The sequence below is a fragment of the Rousettus aegyptiacus genome, unplaced genomic scaffold (genome assembly GCF_014176215.1).
Source record: "Rousettus aegyptiacus isolate mRouAeg1 unplaced genomic scaffold, mRouAeg1.p scaffold_m13_p_4, whole genome shotgun sequence".
In the NCBI taxonomy this organism is placed as follows: domain Eukaryota; kingdom Metazoa; phylum Chordata; class Mammalia; order Chiroptera; family Pteropodidae; genus Rousettus; species Rousettus aegyptiacus.
The window spans coordinates 24,490,490-24,496,489 of NW_023416307.1; positions in this window are offsets into that span (position 1 = coordinate 24,490,490).

Below are 6,000 nucleotides of genomic sequence, written 5' to 3' on the forward strand. Positions count from 1 at the left end.
CTCATTGTCCCAGAATTGGTCAATGGGTACCCTATGTCCTTTTGACAGGTGCTTCTCCATGTGTTTGATCTTGTTCCTGGATGCTGATATTATAATGTAACTTTGGCTAGGTTTTGGATTTCCCTTGTTCAGGCCCCATGTACATTCTGCTCTTGGCTTATTTTCATGAGGACCAATTTACCTAAAATAGACTAATTTACTTAAAAATAGGCGAGCCTCAGTTGAGTCATCCTATAAATTAAGGAATCATGAAATGGCATCATAAACACAGATGTAGGCAATTCATTCTCAATTTATCAGTTCTGTCATATGTTGAAATAACTTGAGCAGTAGGGTAGTGAGCTTTGATGAAGGCAAGAAATCAGTCTCAATATTTATTTGAACTTTGAAGTAGTATAAGGAGAATATTCACTTTCAGTTCTTTGGCTTGACACGTTTTGAAAGAACTGCTTTATTCCTAGGGAAGAGTCATGATTCAGGATGCCTTCTGGTAAAATAAGATTGCTGTAGTATTTAAAAGTTATTAGGAGTAGGTTTGGCAGCTACTGTGGTCTGTAGCAATGCTGCTTATGTTGTTTTATCTGGGGGAGATTGTGGTGTTTTTGGTGGTGGTAGCACTACAGTGGTGCCTGTCACATTTTTCTTCTGATAGTTTCACATACATTGTGGGTATAACCCACTTTATAGCATTGTTGTGAAGTATTTTCAGATAATACAGGTGCTAGCACTAGTTTATAAAGTGTGGAACAAATAATTCTAGGGAAGCGGTATTACATAGAAATTAAAGCGCACTTTAGAGTCAGCTTACCTGCCACTCATTAGCAATGGAACTAAAACTTTCTGAACCTCTATTTCTTCATTTTTTAAAAAGGAGTAGTACTGATTACTACACAGAGTATTGGTGACATTCTTAAGCACAGTCACTATGCAACAAATTGTAATTTAATTAATAATATGTGCTTTTAAAATTTATAATCACAGTTTTATTGTTTAGCATTTAAGCAAGTTGAGAAAAAAAACAAATCTTGTATGTATACACATTTTTAGAGGAGCATAGAGTTTATTCTATAAAATGTAAATGGAACAGTGAACTATAAAGACTAAAGTATTTAGTCTTTATTTTAAGCCATCCTAATAAATTACCCATATTCCCATTCTAGGGAGATTATTATCACTATTAACATTTCGGATTTTTTCTTTTTTTTAATGTACTTTATTTTAAAAAATTTTTATTTTATTTAAAAATTTGAAAAGTTAGACATTTATACAATCCATGAAGTATTTCTCCCCTATTACTCTAGCACCCATCTGGCACCACTCACAGCCATTACAATAATACTGACTATATGCCCTGCGCTGTACTCTAAATCCTCGTGACTGTTTTGTAACTACTAAATTGTACTTCATCCCTTCACTTTTAGCACCTAGCCTCCCAAGGCCCCTCCTCTCTGGCAATCACCAGTTTGTTCTTTGTATCTATGATTATCTTTTTGTTTAGTTTGTTTCTTTTGTTCTTTAGATTCCTTATGTAAGTGAAATCATATGGTATTTATCTGTCTGACTTATTTCACTCCACATAACACCCTCTAGTTCCATCCGTGTCATTGCAAATGGTAAGATTTCATTTTTTTATTAGCTGAGTAATATTCCAATTTATATATGAATCATAACTTCTTTATCTAGTCATCTATTGAAGGGCACTTAGGTTGCTTCCGTATCTTGACTATTCTAAGTAGCACTGCCATGAACACCAGGGCATATAGATCTTTACAAACTAGTGTTTTGGTTTTCTTTGGATAAATACCCAAAAGTGCAATTGTTAGGCCAAAAGGTAGTTCTATTTTTAATTTTTTGAGGAATCTCAAAACTGTTTTCCAGACTAGCTATACCAATTTGCAATCCCACCAACAGTGTATGAGGATTCTCTTTTCTCCACATTCTTGCCAATATTTGTTATTTTTTGATTTATTGATGATAGCCAATCTGACAAGTATGAGGTGATATCTCATTGTAGTTTTAATTGCATTTCTCTGATTAGTCACCTTGAGCATCTTTCCTTATGTCTGTTGGCCATCCATATGTCCTCTTTGAAGAAATACTTATTCAGATCTTCTGCCCATTTTTTAATTGGATTGTTTTTGTTGTTGAGTTCTTTATAAATTTTGGATATTAACCCTTGTCAGATGTTTCATAGGCAAATATATTCTGTTTAGCAGGTTGTCTTTTCGTTTTGTTGACGATTTCCTTTGCCATGCAAAAACTTTAGTTTGATGTAGTCCTGTTTGTTTATTTTTTCTTTCCGTTGTCTGAGGAGATGTATCAGAAAAAAAATATATTAATAGCATTATCAGAGATTTTACTGCCTATGTTTTCTTCTAGAAGTTTTGTGGTTTTAGGTCTTACATTTAAAGTCTTTAATCCATTTTGTTTATTCTTGTATATGGTGTAAGAAGGCCCAATTTCACTGTTTTTGCATATATCCAGTGTTCCCAACACCATTTGTTGAAGAGACTGTCTTTACCCCATTGTATATTCTTGCCTCCTTTGTCATAGGTTAAATGACAATATAGGCATGGATTTACTTATGGGATCTCTATTCTGTTCCATTGACCTTTGTGACTGTTTTTATGCCAGTAACATGCTATTTTTATTGCTATAGCCTTTTAGTATAGTTTGGTATCAGTAAATGTGATACCCCCAAATCTGTTCTTTCTCAAGATTGCTGTGGCTATTTGGAATCTTTTATGCGTCCATATAAATTTTCAGATTGTTTATTCTCGTTCTCTGAAAAAATGTCATTGGTATTTTTAAAGGGATTGAATTGAATTTGTAGATTGCTTTGTGTAGTATGGCCATTTTCCCCCCGGCTTTATTGAAATATAATAGAAAATTAGTTGCTCATATTTACATTGTACAATTCAATGAATTTTTTTTTCAATTATAGTTGGCATACAATATACCAGTTTCAGTCATATAGCATAGTGATTAGAGATCTACATAACTTGCAAAGCGATCACCCCACTAAATATTTATTACATTATTAACCATCTTCCTCATGCTACACTCTACATCTCCATGTCTATTCTGCAACTATCCATTTGTACCTCTTAATCCCTTTGCCTTTTTTTTTTTTTTGCCGTCCTCCCAACCCCCCTCCCATCTAGTAGCCCTCAAAATATTCTCTGTATCTATGAGTTTATTTTCACTTTTGTTATTGTTATTTTGTTCTTTAAATTCCACATGTACATGAAACCATGTGATATTTGTCTTTATATGACAAATTTCATTCAGTGCAATACCCTCTAGGTCCATCAAGGCAATACCTTTTTCCATCCCTTTCATTTTTGTCTTTGTATGTCTTTTAATCTTAAGTGAGTCTCTTCTAGGCATCATATGTAGGCGTCTTGTTTTCTTATCCATTCAGCCACTCTATCTTTTTTTCAGAGCACTTAATTCTTTTCCATTTGAGGTACTTGTTGATAGGAATATAGTTATTTCCATTCTTTATTCCTGTTTCTGATATATGTTTTTGCTTCTTAAAGAAGCCCCCCCTCCCCCCAACATTTCCTGTAATACTGGCTTGGTGTTGATAAATTCCTTTAGGTTATTTTTGTCTGGGAAGCTCTTTATCTTTTCTTCAACTCTAAGTAATAGCTTTGCTGGGTAAAATATTCTTGGTTGTAGATTCTGAGTTTTCATCATGTTGAATATTTTGTGCCAAGCCCTTCTGTCCTGCATAGTTTCTTTAGAGAAATCAGCTGCCAGTCTTATGGGTGCTCCCTTGAAGGTAACTGCTTTTTCCTTGCTGCTTTTAAGATTCTCTCTTTGTACTTAAATTTTGACATTTTAATTATGACGTGTCTTGGCATGGACCTCTTTGAGTTCCTTTTTCGTGGGACTCTCAGCATCCTGGGGTTGTATGTCTGTTTCCTTCACCAGGTGAGGGAAGTTTTTTCATCATTATTTTTCAAATAGCTCTTCAACGTCGTTTTCCTTCCGGTACCCCTATGACATGGGTAATTTTACATTTAATAGTGTCCCATAGGCTCCTTAAATTATTATTATAATCTTGGCTTCTTTTTTCTTGCCATTCTGATTGAGTGTTCTTGGCTTCCCCATCCTCTATATTAGTGATTCAATCCTCTTCTTTATTCACTCTGTTTATTCCATTTAATATACTCTCCATCTCAGGTAATGTGTTCTTTATTTTTGATTGGTTCCCTTTTATAATTTCCATTTCCATTTTTCTGTTTTTTATCTCTTTGTTAAAGTTCTCACTGAATTCATTTACACTTTCCCTAAGTTTACTGAGTATCTTTATAACCAATGTTTAGAACTCTGCATCTGTTAGATTTCTTGACTCAATTATTCCTGGATCTCTGTTCTGTTCTTTCATATTGTTTCTGCTTCTTTGTCTTCCCATATTGGCTGTCTTTCTGTGTCTGTTTCTACATACTAAGCAAAGCTTCTATGGATTTGTTAGTAGGTGTCCAGTGGCACAGTCCTGAGAGGGGTTTAGCTGCAGGCCAAGTTCAGCCCCAGCCTGTGTTCTTCCGGGGCCACCTGCTAAGATTCAGCAGCCAATCCATAGATGCTGTGCTTGTAGTTGCCTCAAAAGGCCACACCAGAAACCAAGGCCAGCTGCCTCCAGTGTGAGTCTAGGTGCTGCTCAGCAAGGAGCACCTGACTTGCCGAGGATACACCTGGATATTGTTTAGGTGGGGCTGTGAGTTGAAGGAGGCAGAGTTTCAGGGAATCCTCTGGGCGGAGCGACCTCTGTTATCCAGTTTGATGGTGTTGTCTAGGCTATGGCAGCGCTGTGTCCGTGCACTGGGATGCGGGACGGCTCAACAGGGAACAATGGATACCACCTGTACTTCTATACAAAGCGAGTCTCGCCTTGGCCCTCACTCTGACAATGTCTCCTTGTAAGACCCTGGTGCCAGATAGGTACTGGTGCTCAGAGTGAGCAGATCCATCACCGCAAATATCAGCTCGCTGGCGTGACCCCTTTAAGAGGCATCTCCAGCTGCCAGCTGCTGCTGCCACAGCCTCTTTCCCATTCAGTCGCTTGGACCAGGTAGACTTGGGTCTTCACTCCCTCGTACCTTGTACCATTGCAGGGTGATTAATTATTTCTCTTGAAGTGTTTCTGTTTCTCTAGATCCCAGGTGACTTTCCTTGCTGTTTGCTTTGTGTTTCTGTCACAACTATGATTTGGTCACAAGAGGGATAAACAAAGCCTTTATCATCTATGCCATTTTTTTCCTAAAACCGGTATGGTCATTTTAATGATGTTGATTCTTCCTACCCTTCCATATATATGTATCTTCAATTTCTTTTTTCAATAACTTATAATTTTCTGAGAACAACTCTTTTAACTATTTGGTTAAAATACCTTGATCCCTAGGTATTTTATTGTTTTTAATGAAGTCGTAAACGGGATTGTTTTTTAAATTTCTCTTTCTGCTAGTTCATCATTGTTGTATAAAAATGCAACTGACCTCTGAACATCAACTTCGTATCCTGCTACTTTACTAAATTCATTATCAGTTCTAACAGTTTTTTTTTTCTTTTGGTGGAAACTTTAGGGTTCTCTTGAGCAGCACCAAGACTCATCTGTAAATAATGAGTTTTACTTCTTCCTTTATAATTTGGATGCCTTTTATTTCTCTTTCTTGTCTGATTGCTAGAACTTCCAATACTATGTTGAATAGAAGTGGTGAAAGTAGGCATCCTGGTCTTGTTCCTGATCGTAAGGAAAACGCCTTTAGCCTTTCCCCATTGAGTATAATGTTAGCTTTAGGTTTGTCATTTGTGGTTTTTATTAGGTTAAGGTAGGTTCCCTCTATTCTTACTTTGCTGAGAGTTTTTATCATAAATTGATGCTAGATTTTGTTGAATGCCTTTTCTGCATCTAGTGATATCACATGATTTTTATCTTTAAATTTGTTAAAGTGGTTTATGACATCGATTTGTGGATATTAAACCAAACTTGCA